Here is a 22,526-nt window from a genome sequence, read left to right as displayed (position 1 = left end):
CCCAAACCCTCTCAAATCCCATTGTAGTTGTTAACAAAATTTGCCAGGGTTGCTTTGGGTTCCCAGTCCGGCTCTCGTGTCTGCCCTAAAGAGAGCCGATAGTATGAGAAACTGACGGAGATTGGTTAACCACACATTATATTGAACACATGGAATTCATGCAAAAAATCCTACTCCGCCACTTCGATAAAACAACTTTACCATTACATGCTAAAAAGCATGTAACCAATTGACAAAGTGAACTTTGAAAAATATCAGGCAATGAGAGAGGTGATGATTTTGGGGTCCACACCTACTCTAGGGGGAGGACCAAGCACATGCCTTGAATACAAAGGTCATATTATGCTGAACAATAAGGTGGTGGTCCCATCCTCCTAGGACCACCCCAAGCAAAGGTATGGGTAAAAATACAATGTTAAACATAGGTTCAAAAAGCATTATGGGGCGAGATTCCAGAGTGCTGTGAATAATATATAGTATTCACTCTCAGCTGAGCTGGGAGAACCTGCCCCTTGAGGAACGTTTTGATATTAGATACTATAATATTCACTGCACTCTAGAATCGCGTCCCATAATGCTTTGCAGGGCCTTTGGATGGGATTGTATTTTTGCGCATAACTGTGCTTGGAGTGGTCCTTGGGGAGGTCCTAGGAGGATGGGATCAGCACGGAATCGTTTAGCATGATGTGCTCTTCGTGTTCAAGGCATCTGCTTGGTTCTCTCCCTAGGTTAGGGAGGACCCCAAAATCATCACCTCTCTCACTGCTTGCTATATTTTAATTTTCACTTTTGTGGGATGACTATATGCATTTTAGCATGTAAAGATAGAGATCCTTGTCATTTTACCAAAGATGTGTGAGGTTTCTGTTTAATTTGTTGGGATGGGATGGAACTGAGTCATGGAGTGGAGTTCAGAGAGTTTTTGTTTAACTCTGCAGAATTCTGCATAGTGGTACTCCACCAATTTCACCTATCCTTAGTAATTTAATAGTACATCAAGTAATTTCTACCTAAGAAACTTCTGACTGACTTTTTGAGGCTATGGTATTAGATTCTATTCGAACATGTCAAATTAGATCTTTCTCTCCAAATGATAATGATGTAGCACACGGGACAGAGCCAGGTCCGGAGGACCAGTGGCTGAGCCTGGGAGCCATGAGCTCTAATGCAAGCAAATAATATCCCTGGCCGCCACCAACACCCATGGGTCAGTATTCAAATACACAAATTAATGGGTTGCAGTAACTGCCTCACACTCCTGGACCATGCTGTCACTGTCTCTCTTTATCCAACCTTTGTCTCTCATTCAACCTTATTTCTATCCTCTGCAAACTTATTTCTTGCCCCATACCCGCTTATTGTGGTGGAGTGCAGGTAGGATAGAGGACCAGTTTTGTCCTGCTGGCAGTTTTACCGTCTGACTATGATACATGGGCCACAGGGCATGGCACTGTGTGCCATTGCATCTAGATCTGTATCATATTTGGCTCTAAATGATATAGGCCATTTATACACTGCAGTAAACGGGGGCAGACCACAATCCCCAGGGAGCAATGTGGCAGGGAGCCACCATCATTATGTCTGCACCTGGAGGCGCTGGTGAAATTGGGCCGTGAGCTCCATTACACTGGATACGCAAAGATTGCGCCTGGGAATGTGCCTGCGGCAAGTCCGGGTCCGCCATTGACCGAAGAGGCCGGGCTGAGCCCACTCTATATCCTACTAGTATTACACAGCTGACCCAAGCAAACCTGGATTTTAAACTTCCTAATTTTTCATCTCTTTTTGTTCATTCAGTTTTCCTGTTGTTGTTTATATCCCTACTTCTTTTCAGTATGGGCAAACGCAAAGCAGGTGATCCTGCAAAAAGTGAAATTCATGACAAAAATCCAGGGAGACCAGGGAAAGCTGGACCTGAGCCCCCCTTACCTGACATTGATATACTAATAGAGGAAGTGAAGTTGCTTTTGACCACAATTAATAACACTGGAGAAGGAAAAATACAAAAAGTTAGTGCTATGTTTAAAAAGTCTACAATTCCCTATCAGCCTGATGAGTGTGCTGAGATCCTTGGGACAAGTGCAGTATCTTCTGACAACCTGGAACTTGTTGAGCATGCTCCATCCCATCCAAGAAAAACTTGCTGTCCTAAACCGCCCTGTACAGCCCAATGTTTTTTATACCCCAAAATGAACAGTGTTCCCAATGAGCCCGTCATAATTGTTTTGATCCATTACAATCCATTGACCCGAATGAAGAAATGATCACACATAAGTTTTCTATATCTGAAAGAAATCCAGTCCAGTCCACTGAAACAGCACAAAATGCACATGGGGGAATAATTACTATTGAACTACTGGACAGTAAACTGGACCATCTCAAAAGTTTAATATTCTCCTTGTCTGCAAGGTTACTAGTCAACTAGTCAAGGCACTTTTTGCCAGGACCTTATGTGTAATAAAGGTATTTACGAGCCCCCTTTAAAAGACCAATGAGGCACTGCCTCAAATCTATCTAGGGCCTGATTCTGATGCGGTTAGGAAAGCATTCCCACCTAGGGCCTCATTTTGATGCAGTTAGGAAGGCCTCCTAATGGCATTTGCTCCTTCCAAATCAGATCCTGACCAAGGGCCCAAATATGATGCGGTTATGAACATATGCTCCCATTGAAGTCAATGTTAGTCCAACCAAATCGTATCTGGAAGCATCCAGCTGCATCGTACTCCGTCGGTAGGATTCTCCAGATCCGAGTGGGTCGGAAACCATTTCCAAACCGATTCATTCGGGAAGCTTTCCAACCCGCATCGGAATCAGGCCTTTAGTAGTGGTAAAACAAACGTGGCCACAAGCCCTGCTAACACAAGAAATCACAACAAAATACACCTAGATAAAGTAGACAACCCTGAAAGTCTATATAAAAAACCTTTAACTTAAGTCCATTCATGGGCTCTCAAAGGTCCTATACACAGCATATGTTAAATCACTTGAAACTTCCATTTATTAAAGCACTGCCTGCAGATATCCTGACAGTCCAGAGGAACCGCTATAGTGAACGACGCTTGTATCCATCAGATAACATAGGAACCCCAATATTTCCACTAGACAATCGATTTACATTGTCCAGGTTCCAAAATTGAAGCCAGAATCCTTGGAGGACACAGAAGCCTTAATTAACAAAGTGACTCATTGAGTTAGGGTGGACCAAAACTGTCTTTCAGTGGTTAGTTTGGACATTGTTCATGCAAAAAGGTGCTTATTTAACAGATCCGCATACGATTATATACAAATTGTTTTGTGTTCAAATTATATGGTTGAAAATCTCATACATTTTGAATTGAGCACTTGCCACCTTACAAGAGTTAAACCACTAGAATAAGGCTGGAAAGCATCCCTTCCATCCGCAGTCACAACCAGAGGACTTACTAGGAATGTGTCCAGCTCTTATTCTCGTGGTATTACAACTCCCTTGCCCATTGACAAATCAAATTTGGAGGAAATAGATAGAATAAGGAACACATTTTATTTAAATCCTTGTTTGTCTAAGGAGAATATAACCTGCAAAGTAACCAATGTAAATTTTAAAAGAATTAACAATGGTAATTGTATTCTATCTGTGAACAACAACAGTTTAAATGTGAATGTTGACAGCGCAAGTAGCCATTTGATGAATTGTTGTACCATAGAAAATTAACTTGTCTAACTACTTACGGCCAATATAGATAGCAGCCAAATGGTGGGAAATGCAAGATTATGCTGCATAATAAGATAGAAAGGAATGCAAATGCATGTTTAGTTGAGACACCTTGCTCACCTTACCAACCTGGAACTTTGCCAGCAGGAATCAATGTCCACTAGCAAGTATTAGGCTATTATCATGGAATATAGCTGAATTAGATTCAAAGTTGATTGACCCTGATTGGGTGTCGTTTATTGATAAACATGACGTTTGTAATTTTGACCACAGAGAAAGTGTTATAGATGGGTTTACCACCTTCATTGTAGAAGCAAAGCCTACAGAGCGATTTGGGAGAGAATATTCAGTCATATTCAGTCATAGTCTTGTAGCATCCTGCTACAAAGAATCACAGACTCCTCCTCTTCCTCTGGCCCCCTAGCTCCGCCCACACCCAGCTACTAGACTGCACTCCAACATTACATCTTCTCCCTTGTTAACGAAATGAACTTAGCGTCTTAACATATTTAGAGTTTCGGTGTCAGCCATACAAGTCCGCGGGCTGTTCGCTTGAGATATATGGACGTATCTCAGTTTGCGTTGTGTGGCCTTCTGCCTCCTCAACGAGAGCATCTTTTATTACGAGAGTACATCTTTGCACTTGCGCTACTTCTCGTGTGATGTGCATATGTTCAGATTCATGATGTTTGTTTCTCAACTTCTGAGTGATCCACTCACCTTCAGTGTCTGAGGTGCCTATGGAGAACTCAGTTTGATATCGGCAGTCTATCCTCCTTTGTGACTCTTGGTCACGTGACGCTCAGCCTCTTTTCCAAGGGGATGTTATTCTAGTTCCCTTCCGAGTGTCTGCATGTACTTTTACTTCCTTTTGCCTTGTCAGGTCAAGAACAACACTGTCTTCCTGTTTCGAGTCTGGGATGCCAGCCGGTGGGATATGAACTGAGGAGGTCATCTTGGTATGGCTTGGAGATTGATTTGCTGTCTCGGGTTGTCTCTCCCACTCCTGCTCGCGCCTAGAACAGGCAAACCCTGGAACCGGCTGGGTATTTGTGTGTTTCGTTCTCATCTGATGATGACTTGGCTCTCCTGACATGTCCGGCTTCCTTTGCAGATCGACTGGTTGGTCCGTTTTTATTTGGGTGCTAATGGCCACGATGTCGGTTTTCATTTTATAGGACCAGGACCTTCGAGTCAACCTTGCTGCCCCTATCCGGGGTGACGGTGTAGTATTTGTGTCACGATGCATCTGGGATCCATATGACAGGTTGGCTGGTGGAGTGATCGAGTGTGCATTGACATTGGTGTGAGACGTGTCGCTCTTGACGGGAAGAGTATCCCTTGGTTCTCTGATGTGTTCGGGTGCTTGGCGCCACGGCCGTTGTCGGGACCATGACTCCGTCGACTCAAAGGATCGGACCAAAATGCTATCTGAATCAGAGGGGTTCTCTGTCACTTCTCTCTGAGAATGTTCCTTTGATAATGTTGCGCGTGGCCGTTGTCGGGACCACGACTCTGCCGACTTAAAGGATCGGGCCGACGTGCTTTCTGAATCAGAGGGGTTCTCCATCAGTTCCCTCTGTGAGTGTTCCTTTGAGAATGTCTTACCAGGTGGTCTTCGGAACCGGGTAGTCCGTGACGAGCTGCTTTTCACCTCGGAATTGTCTTTGAAATGCTTCTCCGTGTGTCTTTGTTGGAACATCTTCAATGTTGTCTCATTTGGGATGTTGTCTGATGATTCCGTGCTTGTTCCTTGTGCTTGATCCCAAGCTTTTGCCTCTTCGTCCTTCTCGCCTGAGGTCAACCATCTCCGCTCTGTTTCTTCGTTGTCGCGGGGCCCATGGATGCATGGATCTTTTCTTGTTTGTTGTTGTTGTGAGGGACCAGTCCATCTTGTGCGATCTGGTTCTCCTTCCCGATTGTTTGGTGCTCTAATATCTCTGATCTGTTGGTGGTGTGTTCTCCTGCCAGCTGTTTCCTCGGACTCATCTTCACTCCTTGGCGATTGATGTTCTGGCGTCGATTTCCGGTGTTGTCCATTGCGGCCCCTTCTTCTATAGTTTGTCTTTCTCCCCCACTTGTTGTGCAGAAGGCCATCTTGTCCAGGAGTGCAATCTGTCCCACTGGACGCTCCCTCCTCGTCAGAGTGGCGTGTGTCATACTTTGAATGACTCCTTGAGGGACTCCTGGGGAATGAATAACTCCTGGTAGTTGTTACTTGGATGGTTGACTCTGGGTAATCTTTGGTTGATTCTGAGTGGTCGGACGCTGAGTAGTCTGACTCTGAGTACTCCTTGTCACTTTCCTTGTCACTGTGTCTTCCCCGTTGTCTGTTCGCTGGTCTGCCTTCTCTCTCTCTCTTTTTGTGTTTGTTGGATATCTGGGTTCTCTCTTCCCAGGTATCTCGAAGTTTTGCACTCAGATGCACATCCATCAATTTGTCTCTTGCTTGGACTTGCATTCCAATTTCGGCTTTCTTGATAATTTCCTTTAGCGACCAATGCCCTCTCAGTATTTTGTGCTTTGTTTCGGGGTTTTCACAGCCTTCAATTATTCGGAGCCGAACAGCATCCTCATTTGTAAACGTGTTAAAATGGCAGCCTTGTACCAGACATTTCAACCGAGTGATGAAATGTGGCAATGGTTCGCCTGGTTCCTGCCGTGCTGTGTTGAAGGCCATGCGATTATGATCCACATCTGCCTGTGCATTGAGATGGGCACAGAGCTCCTCTTGGAGTCTATCATAGATGTCCGCTTCTTCTCTGGAAAATGTTCTAATTGGGCATCGGCCCCCGGGGCCCACCAGATGGAGGAGTAGCACCAGACATTTTCTTTCTCTTTGCTCACCATTGGCTTTCAAGAAATTGTCCAATGCTTCCAGCCACCAGTGCCGTTTGAGGCCCTTGATCCAATCGTCAATCTGCGCCGCTGGGGGCAATACTTCAAGGTGCGGAGTGAAACATTGAGGTACGTCTCCTCCCGCCATGAGAGAAGGAGGTTCTGATCTGTCGTAGACACGGGGCATTGTGCTGTACACTTTTCTTGGGTTTCAGTTGCTTCTGCTTGTGTTTAGCTTGAGCTGGATTGTCAGTTCTTCCTTCAGTTCACTCGTGTTTGGTCAACATTGCACCCTTGAATTTATCCATGGTTAGTGACAATGTTGGGTTTCATTTGCTTGTTGTGTGTGTTCATTGGCTACTCCACGCTTGCATTGGCTCGTGCTCGTTGCTGATTCCGTTGTAATTATTTATGCGTTGTCTTTATTTATGTTTGCTTGTTGCTTCTTTTATTTTATGGACACGTGTTACTTCATTACATTCGCCATTGCGCATCCGCTTGCGTTTCTCACTGTTTGCGTTTCCACCTGTGCTGACCTTTGTTTTGTCAATGCTTGTTTGTTAAGTCACTCTTGTGGCTGCTCTTGCTTGTTAGTTGATTCACCCTCGTGTTAGTATGTGCTTATTCTGTTTGGTTGCCAAGACTTGTTCATTGTTGTCCACGCGCCGTTATCCACGCTTATTTATTTGCCTTACCAACGCTTGCTTCTTTGCAGTTACCAGTGCTTGTTTAGTTGCACATACCAAGGCTCGTTGACTTGCACGTACCAACGCTTGTTTATTTGCATGCACCAATGCCTGTTTACTTGTTTTTGCCAGTGTTTGTTTGGTCATTACCAATGCTTGTTTATTTGCATATGTCAATGTTTGTTTATTTGCTCCTATCAATGCTCGTTGGTTCTTCGCCACTGCTTGTTTGGCCTTCGCCATTGCTTGCTTGGCCTTCGCCAATGCTTGTTTGGTCTTCGCCAACGCTTGTTTGGTCTTCGCCAACGCTTGTTTGGTCTTCGCCAACGCTCGTTTGGTCTTTGCCAACGCTCGTTTGGTCTTCGCCAATGCTTGTTTGGTCTTCACCAATGCTTGTTTCTAATATGTTCAATGTTTGTTAATTTGCATGTGCCAATGCTTGTTTTCTTCCTTTGCCACGGTTTGGCCAATGCTTGTTGATTTGCATGTATCAATGCTTGTGTCTCTTTGCATGGATCAATGCTTGTTTCTTTGCATGTACCAATGCTTGTTTACTCTTCGCCAATACTTATTTCCGTTTGTCCAATGCTTGTTTCTTTGCATGTATCATGTTTGTCTATTTGCAGGTATCAATGCTCGTTTCTTTGCATGTACCAATGCTTGTATGCTCTTCGCCAGTGCTTGTTTATTTACTCTTGCCAAGGCTTGTTTGTTTGCTTCAACCAATGCTTGCCTATCTTTTCTTGCCTGACTTCAAAATGGCCGCTCTATGACAATCAAGGGGTCTGTCCTGACGAGCGCCTGACTTCAAGATGGCCGCCGTCACTGCAGTCACACACGAGGCTTTCTCTCCTGATTCATGCACTGCCAGCTCACTCTGGACTCACAGGCCGGCAACCTCGAGGGCAGCACACATCAGGGCTCACTTTTCTTCGACCACCACAGCTACCAGGTGAGGTTGGGGTGGGCTCCCACCTTACTTTCCACGTTCCCGCTCTTCTTCTCCGCTGGCATGCCAAACCTCATGCATCGGGCGTGAGGTTTTCCGACCTCCGACGGCACCCGGGCTCCGTTTCCAGCGCGCTCAGCAGCGCTTGTCACCGGGCTCTCGGGGACAGCGTCCACGACGTCGGGGATCCTGGTCTTGATCTGAGGTGCTGGACAGGGTCGGAGTGGGCTCCCGACTCCTGTTCTTTTAGGGTGCCAAGTTGCACGCATCCGGCGTGACGCGCGCTTCCAGCGCGAACAGCTTTCTTTTTCTGAGCGTTTCAGCGCTCGATCCAGTGGCTCCCTCTGGGCTCCCACAGTCGCTGGGGGGAGCTGGGTCACCGGCTGCTGACCTTTTTCCTCAGGTGACAGCACTACCAGGCAGCAGATTCTTTACTTGATGCTGCAGGGGACAGGGCACTCCGATTGGGTTCTGCAGGCTATGATCATGCCTATCCCACCCTCGTCGCCAGTTGTAGCATCCTGCTACAAAGAATCACAGACACACATTCTTACATCTAAGAGCTTTAATATTACATCTTGCTCATGCCCTGTCCCTACTCTAACTAACCACTTCCTGTGTCCACTCCTCCTCTTCCTCTGGCCCCCTAGCTCCGCCCACACCCAGCTACTAGACTGCACTCCAACATTACAAGTCTCACGAATTCAGTTAGAAATGGTTGCATCACTTTCTTCATAATAACGGATATAGACTACCCTGACTTAATGGGGATTATCGGTATTCGTGCTACACGTCTCTGCTTAGCCATTATAAAATGTTATGTTAGAACGACATGAGTAACTGATAAATCATCAACTTTATCGCTCTTTGAAGATATTTTAGACACTCTACAATCGGATGAAAAATTCATAGTGGCAGGGGATTTTAATACTTATGATGAACACTTTATATATTTAAATGAGATCACTGGAGAGGAAGATGATAGCTGTGGCAACCCTTCACTGAAAAATGTCTCCACCCTTGCACTCAAATTAGCCTTTCTAACAATTAGCATGGGACTCATGGCGTGTAATGGGCATACCACCCGAGCCCAATAGAGCACCATGCCTTAAGAGAGGAAAGTGTACCAGTGTTATAGATCATATCCTCATTGATATGAGGTATGGTCACTTTTAGTCGACAAGAAAGTGGTAAAGCTTTCCGATAGTGACCACAATTCTCTGGAAGTAATGCTTATGGGGGAATCCCTAAAGTGAGAAGGTAATACTTGTTACACCATAATTCCAGCTCCCTCAGTAACCAACAATCGCTGCTATGTTACATGGCCCAACGTTCTGTCAAACCAAAAACTACACTCACAAATTTGCAGTTTATACATTGTATATATAGCGGAATAACATGGGGCGTAGTGAAGCTGAGATTCCTATCTTAAAATACATAACCAGTATTTTGGGGAGATGCAAAAGGTTGTTTATAAGGATGTTTCTCACGTTAAACCAAATTTAGTTAAAGAGTCAAAGTGGTTTGACCGAGCATGTAAATCAGCTAAGAGTTCCCTAAGGCTCACTATCTTAGATTGCGAAAAGGAACTGGGATGAAACACTTTGGCAATATGTTTTAGTTGTTAGCAAAATAAAGTACAATAAGTCCTTCTGGCCTTTAGTAGCCCGAACCAAAACTGAAAGTGCGAAAACGTATCATTACAATATTTCACCTGACACATTTTTCTGCTCTTTAAGCCAAAAAAGATCGCAACAATCGGAGGACAAACAGCAGCTTGGATGTCCCTATAGAGATGGACATTATAGATTCTGTTCAAGTTATTGCCCCTGTTGTCTTTAGTCTTGAAGATACAAATAGAGCTATATATTCCTTAAAATCTGCCATCGCACCAGGCCCAGACAAAATCCCTGGAGATCTATAGAAAACAGAGCCTCAAATATAGTAAACCTCTGTCAAATGCAACAACGGCAGAGGGTAAATTGCAAGATTCTTGGCGAGGGCACTAAATCATACCAATATTGAAAAAGGGTGACACAAGCGACCCTTCTAACTACAGGCTGATTATTTTAATTGACAATGCCCCCCCAAAAAATGTAAAAGTAAATTTTAAAGAAACTTAAAGATTGGGTAGACTCAAACAAAATGATGTCCCTTCTCGCGGCTGGCTTCACGGCAAAGATTAGTAGAATCGATCCGATTTTAGGATCACTATTTTATCTTGGAAATATGTTTTATTACAACACCAAATGCTCTACGCAGCATTTGTAGATTTAAGAGCCACTTTTGATATAAATGCACGCTCAACTTATAGCAAGTTTTGACATACATGGGGGGTCCAGGTAATCTTATTGCAGAGGCCGCCGCACCCGCCCGAAGGGTGGGGGAGGCTCGAAGGCCGGCGCCATAACCCTCGTGGTGCCACCAGCGGGGGTAAACTGGTTCTGGGCGCTTCGATGCGCACAGGAACCAGCGGAAGCGGGGTGCGCACCAGCCACCCGACCGGAAGTGACCTGTTGACCTGAGCGCCCCCAAAGGGTGCCCAATGGTCAACCTGGCTTTGTTTGAACCCCCCAATCAGGGGGACTCACCTGGGACCTGCATGGAGGGCTCAAGAGGATTTAAGCGACGCCGCCCTCCCAGCAGAAGCACATCGCATTCGAGGAGCTGGGAGAACGGCGCGACAGCAGCAACAACTGAAGAACGACTGAAGAAGAGAGGCGACGCGGCGAAGGACGAAGCAGGAAGACGGCGAGACTCCGGTGGAAGATCCAGGTCATCATCATCAAGGACGCCTTACGGAGCGCGGCGCGCCGTGCCAGCTCCCCCGAAGCAACAACAGGTAAAAACCGCGGCAAGCTCAGGGCTCGGGATAAGCACAAGCAGTCAGCTGTGCCCCACCCCCAGCAGACGGCCTGACGCAGACGCGAGAAACTAAGAAGCCACACACAAGTGCGCAGAGACTCACGACATGTCGGAAGGCCAGCCGGACGAGATGGCGGAGGTACTGATGAAGATCCGCGAGTTATCGGCCATCCACGGCGACGACTGGCTTCACCCTCACCTGGGCAAAGGGAAAGAGAACAGACCGGTGGAACAGGCGGACGAAGAACCAGGGCCTTCCGCACCCAAGAAGCTGAAAAACACGCCGATGAAGAGAACATCAAAGAGGAACCCTCCGAGGAAAGTGCGGCAGAAACCCCTTCCGCCGAGGCCAGAGGGCAGCGAACAGGGCGAGACGACCGGCAAAAAGAAAAAGGGTGAGCATATTAGCAACATCGTAAAGGAATGTCTAAAATCGCTGGCGCCGGGGCTACTTAATGGCACAGGGCAAGAGGTACCAGGGCCTAGGGAGCAGCGCGCGGAGGAAGCGGCAGGTCTCACGTGGCATATGGTCGACCCGGGGCGGGCCCGTCAGACAAGAGTGCAGGAGCAGGTAAGCTTGTCCGCCCAGGGGGAACAGATTTCCCCGCTACCCGGTTGGGGTTACGGCCCCGTTTCAGGAAGCCCACCTCCGAGTGGGGTAGTCAACGATCATTACATCAGGCCATCCCCCGGCCCGGCGTCCCTGACTACGAAAGCCACTGGCTTGGCATGTCTCATCCCCCTAGCGGTAAAAGAGAGGATATGGCGCAAAGAATTCATAGACATATTTTCGCTGCTTGAAATACAGCTAGAGGGACTTGATCTAACCACGTGCGACAGGAAAGAGGAGGACAGGAGAGAAAGGCGTGGGGCCAGAAAAGAGCGCAGTTTCGACAATTGGTTAGACGCCTTCAGAATCATGGCGTGCATTATAGTGGAGAGGTTCCCCCATTGCGCGGCTGACTTGTGGCTGTACGAGGCCAATATCCACCTAGCACAGAGGCAGTTCCCGGGGGATGCCTGGCTAGAATACGATAAAGGGTTTAGATTAAAAATGCAGAGGCACCCCGAAATGGAGTGGAATGAGGAGGATGTCTCCGGTTTCATCCACAAGATGCTCACAGCCAAAGACGTTAGGGCCTGGGCCGGAAAAGGCGACCAGCCCTTTCGGAGCTCGTACCAAAAAGGGAAGAGTGGTTCTTATCAAAGGCGGTCGTACGGGAGATCATACTCCCCAACCGCAACTAAGGCGATCTGTTGGAGATACGAGGCGGGGGACTGCTCATGGGGCTCGTCTTGTAAGTTTCAACACGCATGCGCTAGCTGCGGGGGCAAGCATGCCACCGCCGCATGCAAAGGTTCCAAACACGAATCGAAAAGGGAGAAGAGAGAAAAGAGCAAGAAGCATTAGCCCCGACACGGGGGAAAAGAGGGGACTGGTGGACAATTGCAGGCGCCAGCTGGCCAGATCCCCCATTATTACACAACAGCTGCGCAGATTAACAAACAAATACCCGAACAAAGCAGAGGCCAGGTCACTGGTAGAGGGCTTCGAGCAAGGCTTTGTTATTCCATTCCATGGCCCGCTCCCCTCGGCGGGGGCGAGCAACCTGAAGTCGGCAAGCCAACACCCCGAAGTGGTTAGCGCCAAGATAGAGAAAGAAGTGAAACTGGGTAGAGTTGAGGGCCCTCTCCCAAAGGAAGTACAAGGAGGCATAGTCATCTCCCCGCTAGGCGTGGTCCCCAAGAAAGAACAAGGTCAATTCAGGCTGATACACCACCTTTCGTTTCCGGAAGGTTGCTCCGTGAACGACGGTATCGACCCCGAAGCTTGCTCAGTGGGCTATGCGTCAGTCGACGACGCAATCAAGCTGGTGAAGGCGACAGGCAGAGGGGCCCTCATGGCAAAAGCCGATATTGAATCCGCGTTCCGACTATTGCCGGTCTACCCTTCCAGTTTCCACTTACTGGGCTTCCAATGGGGCGAGGACGTGTTTATTGACAAGGCCATGCCCATGGGATGCGCGATATCATGCGCATATTTCGAGCAGTTCGCCACTTTCTTGGAATGGGCGCTGCATGACCGGCACCAGGAAGGTGGGAAACTGCACTACTTAGACGATTTCCTGTTCACGGGCCCGGCAGGTTCCGCAGTGTGCGCAAGCACATTGACAGCCTTCGAGGAGCTAGCCAGGTCCCTAGGGGTCCCCCTCGCAAAACAAAAAACCACAAGCCCGACCACAAGTCTCACGTTCCTGGGCATAGAGTTGGACTCTATAGCGGGAACGGCCAGGCTGCCTCCAGGCAAAGTAAAGGAATTTCGCGAGGAAGTATCGAAGCTACGGGGTCGGAACAAGGCCACCCTGAGGGAGATCCAACGAGTGATAGGTAGACTCAACTTCGCGGCTCGGGTAATCCCGCCCGCCAGGGTATTTTCAAGGCGCCTGACAGGGCTAACGGCCGGCGTCACCCACAAGCACCACCACATCAGGCTGAGTGCAGGCGTGAAACAGGACCTGCAGGTGTGGGACGAGTTCCTACAAGATTTCAACGGGGTGCTGATTTGGAGAGCAGGTTGGGTAACGGCCGAACAGATAGCCCTTTACACAGACGCGGCCGGAAGCCTTGGCTTCGGCGCGGTCCTGGGAAACAGCTGGTGAGCCAGCCAGTGGCCAGACGAGTGGCATGCGCAGGGGCTCACCAGGAACATCACGTTTCTCGAGCTGTTCCCGATCATCGTGGCACTGACCATTTGGAGCGAAAAAATAAAAAACCTGAAACTCACCCTTTGGTCAGATAACATGGGAGTGGTGCAGGCCATTAACAGAGGCGCAGCGAGATGCCCGGACATGCTGAGGCTAATGCGATGGTTAATTAAATTACAGCTGGAAGGGAACCTGGAGCTGAAAGCGCGCCACGTGCCAGGGGCAGAGAACTCAGCAGCAGACGCACTCTCACGGTCCCAAATGAAGCGTTTCAGAGAACTGGTGCCCGAAGCAGACAAGGAGATGACCCCCTTTCCATCGTCCCTCTGGGACCTGGGGGAGTAGACTTATCATGGCTAGTAGGGCAATCACTTACCGCAGAAGCTAACAGAAGATACAGGACATACGCGGGCACAGTAATGAGAGTTGGGGGCCTAAAATCGCTGGAAGACAGGGCAAAGACTCGCACAGCAGTCGAGAAATTCGTGCAATGGGCATTCGAGTCGAGAAAAACGAGATCATGGGCCCAGGCGCATTTGTCCGCCATTGCCCATTTTGCGAGGCTTTACACAGGCGAGGACCCCACTACCTCGGCCTATCTAAAGACGGCCTTGAAAGGCTGGAGGAGGGTTGAAGGTAAAAAGAAGGACAACAGACGTCCCATCGATTTTGCCAAACTGGGGCAGCTCCTTGGAGCCCTCACAGGCTTAATGTCGGATAAGTACGAGCTGCTGCTATTTAGGGCGGCTTTCACGACGGCGTTCTTCGGAGCATTCCGCGTCAGCGAATTGGTAGCCCCCAGCAGGTTGGGCCTAGCACAGCAATGCCTGCAGGCAAGAGACATTAAACCAATGGAGAGGGCAGTGGAGTTAACGCTGAGGCAGTCCAAAACGGACAGGGCAAGGAAGGGGACGACGATACGTCTCCATTGCATCCCAGAGTTGGGGCTCTGCGCGGTATGCTGGTTGTTCAGGTACATGGGGGCTCGACCAGCTGGTGATGGCCCTCTCTTCATACATAAGGACGGGAGGAACCTGAGTAAGTTCCAGTTTACAGCCATAATGCGCCAAGGCCTTGGTAAAGCCGGGTATTGCGCGGCTTCGTTTGCCTCTCACTCTTTCAGGATCGGCGCAGCAACCTCGGCATCGCAGCATGGCATGCCAGAGGACAGGATCCAGGCAGTGGGCAGATCCAGGGCGTACAAGTCGTACATACGCCCTCACCTCGTATAAAAAAAAAAAAAAAAAAAAAAAAAGACAAAAAAAAAAAAGGAAGACAAAAGAGAGAAAGCCCCGAAGGGGGGGGGGGGGGAAGGAGAGGGAGTTGCCTTGGGATGCCGCACGGCAGGGTGACAACACACCCCCCGCCCTCTCTTAAATACACACGGTGCGCAGTAAAAGCCACCTAACAGAATGCTTTCTCTCGACAAGGGAAACGCCCGCAGCTGGTCTGGGTGGTGGGGCACTCATTCGTGTCCCGGATGGAGTCTTGGTGGCGGCAGGGGGGCCGCAGCTTAAACAGGCCCAAAGCGACGTACATCCGGTGGATAGGGCAGCCAGGTATGAGATGGGTATGAGATGGGAGCAGCTACTGCCGACGCTGGACGGCCTCATGGCAGATTCGGCCTGGTTGCCCGACGTCCTGATCATCCACCTCGGGGGCAATGACCTGACCCGGCTAGGGCGAAAAGCAGTCGGGCAAGCCATCCAAAGGGATCTCACCAAGACAGCTGCGTGGCTGGGACCCACGACGGTGGTCTGGTCCGAAATGATCAGCAGGAAACATTGGAGAGGTGCCGATTCCAACAAGGCCGTCGACAACGCAAGAAGGAAGCTAAACGTGGCAATGCACAAGTTCTGCCTCGCCAATGGCCTGGAATCAGTTCGGCATGGCCTCATCCACCCGGGCCGCCCAGAACTCTATGGGCAAGACGGGGTACACCTATCCGAAAAGGGGATGAAGGTGTTTTGGGATAACTTGTGGGGTGCAATGTCACTCGCAGGTTGCAACTAAAAAAAAAAAAAAAAAAGGGGAAAGATGGAGAAAGGTGGGAGCCACGAACCAGGTGCAGGGGGGGAGCCACAGTGAGACGTGGGCCTCCCTGCGGCGTGGCGGAAATCCTACACTGGTTGGCTAAGAAAACACACCGGCGGGCGGTGTGTAAGAGGATGGCCACTCACTTTTGAATGCCGCACGGCAGGGTGACGTGGCGGCATAAAGGAGGGGAGTAACAGGAGGAGACGGCACTCGCGGCCCAGACCCGGCCGGACGGCAGGGCGCAATTTGGTAGCGAGCTGGGGACCTAACTCCCGACTGGAAAGCTCCCCTCCGCAACACGCAAAGGGCATGGTCAACCAACCACTGGAGCACCAATAGACTGGCAACAAACTGGTTTGGGTACAAGCCCCATTTTCGAACTAAGGAGGGCACAAAGAGACTGACACCCGCTATCACAAGAGGGTGTCATAATGTGTAATATGCCAATTATGATTGATAATTATGATTGATGAGTAATGTTCGTAAATGGAAGATTGCTTGAAACCAGTTTGTGTTATTAATATGTCTTTGGTTATTAATAAACTGCGGCCAACAACGACCACTAATGATACCAGGTTTTGTTGGCTGACAATATTTCCCACCTTTGGCAACAGCAGAATGCGGGGGCCGGTAAGTTTGGAGACTGGGGTCTCCGCTGAATAGGCACATGCGAGGGTTATTCAATTTATAAGTAAACTTCACACAGAAAATTATGCCAAAGTTCGATGGAGCCCTAATGGAGAACTGACTTAACACATTCCCATTGAGCGTGGTGTGCGCCAGGGGTGGGTTCTTGCACCAACACTGTTCTCTTTATATATGAATGAGGTTGTGCAATGTTCTGGAAAACTGCAGAAACGATTCCCCTGCTCTGAATAACAGAAAGGTACCAATTCTTTTATTTGCAGACAATTCCCTTCTTATTTCTAAGTCACCTATGGAGCTTCACATTTTAATTGATAAATGTTTATGCTTTTGTAGATCTAGGGGCTTGGAACTAAATGTCAACAAAACAAAATATATGGTGTTTGGTAAGGGAATGAGTAAACATCAAAGCATTCATGTCGGCAGTGAGGTTTTAGAAAGGGTACATAATTTACTGGTTACAACTAGTGGTTAGATTTATGGAGATATTTAAGTGGTCAAGACAATGGAATAAGAACAATCTTGAAATTGAGCATCGATCCAATGCCATTATTAGATTTCACAAGCAAACAACATCACTTGAAGTCTTGCCAGCACTGTAAATTTACTGTGCCAAGGCTCAAGGTGCAGCCCTTTATGGCACTGAGATCTGGGGCTGTGGTGACATTCATTCTCTATCTATAGTTTAAAACAACTTTATTAGGAAGCTGCATTTTGTCCCAATTAGCTCGCCTCTTACCGCTTTATACTTTCACGTGGGATTAAAAGAATTGCAGACTTGGCTGTATTAAAAAGTCAGGAGTATTGGGTCCGTCTTTGCACCACACCTGAGTTAGGCGATTACAAGGATTTACTTGTGGATTTATTAAAAGCTCCAGGAGTCAGAATTCTCCACTGGGCTTTATTTGTTTGTTTTTGGTCTGGGAAATTGGGCTTACAACGTTATTAGGCTGAGCCAAGTGCAATTCCTAAAGCAGACTTTAGCATCTTGAAAGCACGCTATTGGACTTACATTAATGATGCCTACATTACAAATAGCTCAAAAGGCCCCTGATCAATCTGTTCTTAGACTTTAAAACCTTTCCATTTTTAGAGCAATTCCTAGACTTAATAACTTCTCCTTTAGCTTAGAGTCTGCATATATGCTTTCACCTTGGGATTCTCCCATTACGATTGTTTACTCACAAATGGCGACAGGAACAAGTTTCTACTGTTTATCCAGCATGTGGCTTGAGTGATGAGAATGATACACATATAATGTTTTTCTGCCCTGAGTATTACAATTCCTGCCATAAATGGATTTGCCCAATTTTCAAGACATGGGAACATCTAGACATCTGGTGGCCTTTAGGGTCTTTAAAAGTATTACATCTCCCAAAATTGTATTTGCCGTGAGTAGGTTCTTACAGACAATTTGGTACAAGGGAAACTACATTTTTAAAGTAGTTATCTGGGGGCAGATGTAGCATCCTTTTTTTTTTGTCGCAAACGCTGCGATTTGCAAAAAAGCAGCATTTGCGACCAAAAAATCGGCAAATGCGATGTATGATAAAAATCGCATCACAAAATTAAGGAATCGCTAAATTTGCAATTCCTTAATTTTGCGCAAGCATTTAAGGAATCGCAAAAAGCGATTCCTTAAATGCTATGTAAGAAGCAATCAAGTTTTGCGATTTCACATTAAGAAATCGCAAATTACCACCAACTTGTAGTTGGTGGTAATTTGTGATTTCTTTTATAAATGCACTTTTCTGCATTTGTAAAGGTGCCATGTGGCGCTCATACATGCCCGTGCGCCATATGTGCACACATGTAAATTTCAGGAGTACAGCAGGGTGTCCTTAAGACACCCTTGCACCCTTGAAATTATTCTCAATTTGCGATTTGCAAATTGAGAATCGGAAATTGAGAATAACTTCCCATTCCTTCCTATGGGCCTCCTGGCCCATAGAAATGAATGGGAAAATATTCCTTAATTGAGATTTACAATTTGCTAATCGCAATTAAGGAATATTAAGAAATCGCTAAAAAATTGCAAATTTCTACATACATCCCATTTTGCAATTCTCAAATAGCGATTGTCAAAAAATCGCTATTTGAATATCGCAAACATGGATGTTGATACATCTGCCCCTTAGTGGAGTGGAGAAGTGTGGCTCAATGATTAGAGCGGCGGACCCTGATGCAGAGGTCAAGCCCAGGATCAGGGTTCAATTCCCCGCCTCGTGGGTCTTGGGCTCAAAATTCCACGGACCTGATAATTGTCGCCTCGGTGCCTATTCCAATCATGGAGTCCCACTCTGCAACTCTGGGCAATAGCTTGCTTAATCTCCACAACGGCCCCCACAACGCTAATGATGCCTGGCCTCCACCTTGGGGGTGCCCAGGAGTGGCTGCCTCACAGGGAAAGCTAGGATAGGTTCCACAGCGGTATTCGTACAAGCGCCTTGAGACCCTTGCGGGTGAGTAGTGCGCTATACAAGTATCAATTTACATTTACATTTACAATTTACATTAGTGCTTGTGCGTATTTCTCCTGCAACGTTCCCTTCATTATTTTTCTAATGTTTAAAAAATTAAGATTTTATATATTGTATACATATATTTTAAATTGTGGGAATTTTAATGGGAAACTCTAACTGTCATGTTTTGCTCTTTGCACATGACTGTTGGTTGTAATTTGGACTGTCTTCCATATGGGGTTATCTGTGTTGATTTACCTTGTGCTGTCTCGTCAAAATTGTTGCCTTGAAAATTCCTAGGATGCTGCTATCAATGTATTACTCCACCATAAAATTGGAGATTGTGTTTTGCTCAGATTATATAACGGATCAGGATAGAACTAAAACTTTTATAGATTTTTAGGGCCATGATGAAGTATGCATGAATTTTTTATTGTACATGTGTTGTTCCTACGTCTTATCTTTACTGTGTTTTTATTGTGTGTGCATACTTTGATGGTTCACGATAACCGAATAAAGTATTATTACTACTATAGGTCATGTATATACATTTATATATAACCTATCTATATGTTCAATGTGTGTTTACTTGATTAACCTGTGCACTGTACTCAAATGAAATTGTAGTGTGTAATCATTTTAAGTGTTAAGAGTTATTGTATAGTTGTATTAGGTTGATTAATAAACAAATCCATCCATATTTACAACATATGCATGTTTCAAATAGTGATTGTTCAATTACCAATGATCCCTTAAACCTTGGCTGAACATGTTTGCCTTCAAATACTTCCAATATCCGGTTTTTTCTCCTCTGCAGGTGTGTTATTGTGTTCCTCGTTAGTTAGAGTAAAGGATTATTGTTGAATATTAGACTGATGGTGAGACTGGGGAAAAGGCAGTTGTCGGCAGGCATGGAGGACAACCATGTGGAAGGGGCATTCTGTACACAGCATAACAGGGAGATGCAGTACTCAAGGACAAGCACTACCTGATTGTGTGAAGAATAGAATTTAGGGGGTCTGCTGACTCCCTACAAATGCAGTTATGAGATTGGCTTCTGATGATGGGAATGAGATATGGATGTTTTGGAGCCTTCAGTTGCACTTTTAATTTGCTGCTCTAATGTTTGCCTTGACTTCAAGAGAGAGTATATCTCTCTACTAGGTTTCCCAGAGTGGAAAGCCTTATGCTGAATGCTCTTTCATTTAATTTGAAGTTCTACTGAAGATTAAAACTATGCTGACACTTTTTCTGCATTCTCAATAGAAAGCTCCTGCTTACTTATAAATTGAGAATTAATCAGGGAAAGTTTCTTTAAGGAACACCTGATTTGGCTAATCTGCTTCCTTTATTTAATGGCTGTTGCTATTCTGTATTTTACTATACTCACACGCCGAGGGCTTACCGGCGTTTTCCTATGATCGCTGTCGACATTGCTGTAGCTGCCTTTTGCTACAACTAGCCGCACCCGCTCCGCGGGTGCCGCGTCGCAGTTTTGGGCTCGTGAGGCTGTTGGGAGCACGTTTGCTCACAGCCTTCAGGAAGGACTCGAGGGAGCAGGGTCACGCTCTATCCATCAGCGCTGCCGCTGCAGGGACTCAACTAACCAGGAGCCCCTGCGTTCTGGCACACCTGCTGACCTGTTGCCCCTCCCACCCCTCGCTTCACGCTTCCATAAAGGAACGCCTCTACCCCGCTGTGCGGGAGCACGCGGGAGCATCGCGGGAGAAGCCCGGGACAAGGGCGGGACCATCTTTGGCCATCAGGGGCCAGAAGAGGCCGGCCCGGGCCACATCTCTTGGCTCTGCTAAGCGGGCACGTGAATCACAAGAGCATGGCCACAGGCACTAGAGCAAGCAAATCTAGGAAAGCTGCGGGAGACGTAGTCATAGGCACAATGGATCAATTTATAACGCGGGCTGTCTCCATTGTAGAAAAGGAGATAATCCTAGCTGAACGAAGATTATCCCGGGACTCCAGGGGCCTATCACACAAGCGCTCATCTCTGGGCGCCCTTGCCCTACCCCCCAGCCCTGTAAATGTACCCACTACACCATTGGTGGTAATTGACTCCCCGGACATTGATGAGAGAGTGAGTCGGATTAGGGCAAGCCTAGAAAGGGTAACTACCACTGCACTAGACATTGCTCATGATTCAATACACCCAAACCCACCCGATCCAACTGATCCTTCGCTGGGGGCACAAAATTATGAACTTGATTCTGAGATCAATAATGCCCTTAGCCCCTCTGCGATGCCCAACGAAGCCCCAAATCTTCCCCTCACAGCCGTACCTATCGAAGCTAGCACATCCCTAGCAGCGGCTCCAAAAACTACCCCATCAGGGAAACTAGCTCCAGGACTAGCTGCACACAGGAAGAGAAAGCGTCCTGTTAGTCCTCGCAGGGGGGGCTCCCAAAAGCCGCATAGTAAAGTAAGTAGGCACAACGTGACCAAAGGGGGTACCACCACAAACCATGTCCTACACCCAAAAACCTCTACCATCCATACTAGAGATACTGTATCTGAGGGCATATCAGGTCCGTCAGCTTCTCTAGGTACCACCACACTCCCCCAGGCTGTGCATACTGACATTGCCACCCCACCTTTAGATGTCGAGAGCATAATCAGGTCTGTGGTGATGCCCCTTGTAGACAAGATTGACAGTCTCACAAGTAAACTAGCTACCCTTGAGCAATCAATGTTGGATAATTTTTACGCTGTGAAATCACTGGTTAAATTCCACTCCAAGGCGCAGGGCGAAGACAATGGAGGGTTAAGGAGTGGTGCTGTCACCTTAGTTCCCTCTGAGCCAATGTCTCGCCAAAAAGCGCCTGCACCGGGGGAGGCCACTCAGTCACATCAATCTAACACTGGAACCAGCCCTGCCCCACAAACCCCTACTCTTGGGCCCAGCTCGGGCCGCCAAAAGAAAAAACCCAGCACCCAAGCGCTTAAGGCCCCCAAGGTTAACTTTGCTCCAAATCCCGAGCCTATAGCGTCCAACTTTAAAGCAGCAGGAAATTTGCCGACCACGTCGAATGGAAACATAACTCCATCCTTTTCCACTCCTGGCAATCAGGCTGCGCCTAAACCCCTAGCTAAACCCTTAGCTAAATCCCAAGCTAAAACACCAACAGACAGGGCGAAAAGGCACACACCCAACGCTAGCCTCCCCCCTGGTTGTAAACTGTATGTGGTAATTTTAACGGGGGTTCCAGAGCTTGAAGAGGGTTCTTGTGAGTTGTATTCTGATCTTAAACACAAGACGCTCTCCTGGCTCAAAGCAAATAGACCCCTCCCAGGGCACATTGATGGCAGAATAGCCTATGTTCGTCGTGTGGGGTGGATTGGCAATAGACGTAAGGATCTAACTGGGGACTGCGTGCAGATTAACTTCAGCGATCCTAGAGCAGCAGGTATGATCTGCAGCCAGCAGTCGCATCACAACTTCTGCGACATTCAAACTAGGGACTTGGGGTACTTTTATCCCCCCCCCCCCTTCATCGGGGCACAAGAAGTTTTTGCCGGATGGGGGTAGAGGCGCATGGTACCCGCATTACCCAACCTTGGATGTTAGAGCAAGGGCATGGCCACCGACCCAAGCAGCCCCATCCCAGGGTTGGGGTTGGTGACTTGGTGATAAAG

The sequence above is a fragment of the Lissotriton vulgaris genome, chromosome 7, assembly GCF_964263255.1.
Source record: "Lissotriton vulgaris chromosome 7, aLisVul1.2, whole genome shotgun sequence".
Lineage (NCBI taxonomy): Eukaryota > Metazoa > Chordata > Amphibia > Caudata > Salamandridae > Lissotriton > Lissotriton vulgaris.
The sequence above is the reverse complement of the archived record's forward strand: the minus strand, read 5'-3'. Positions refer to the sequence as shown.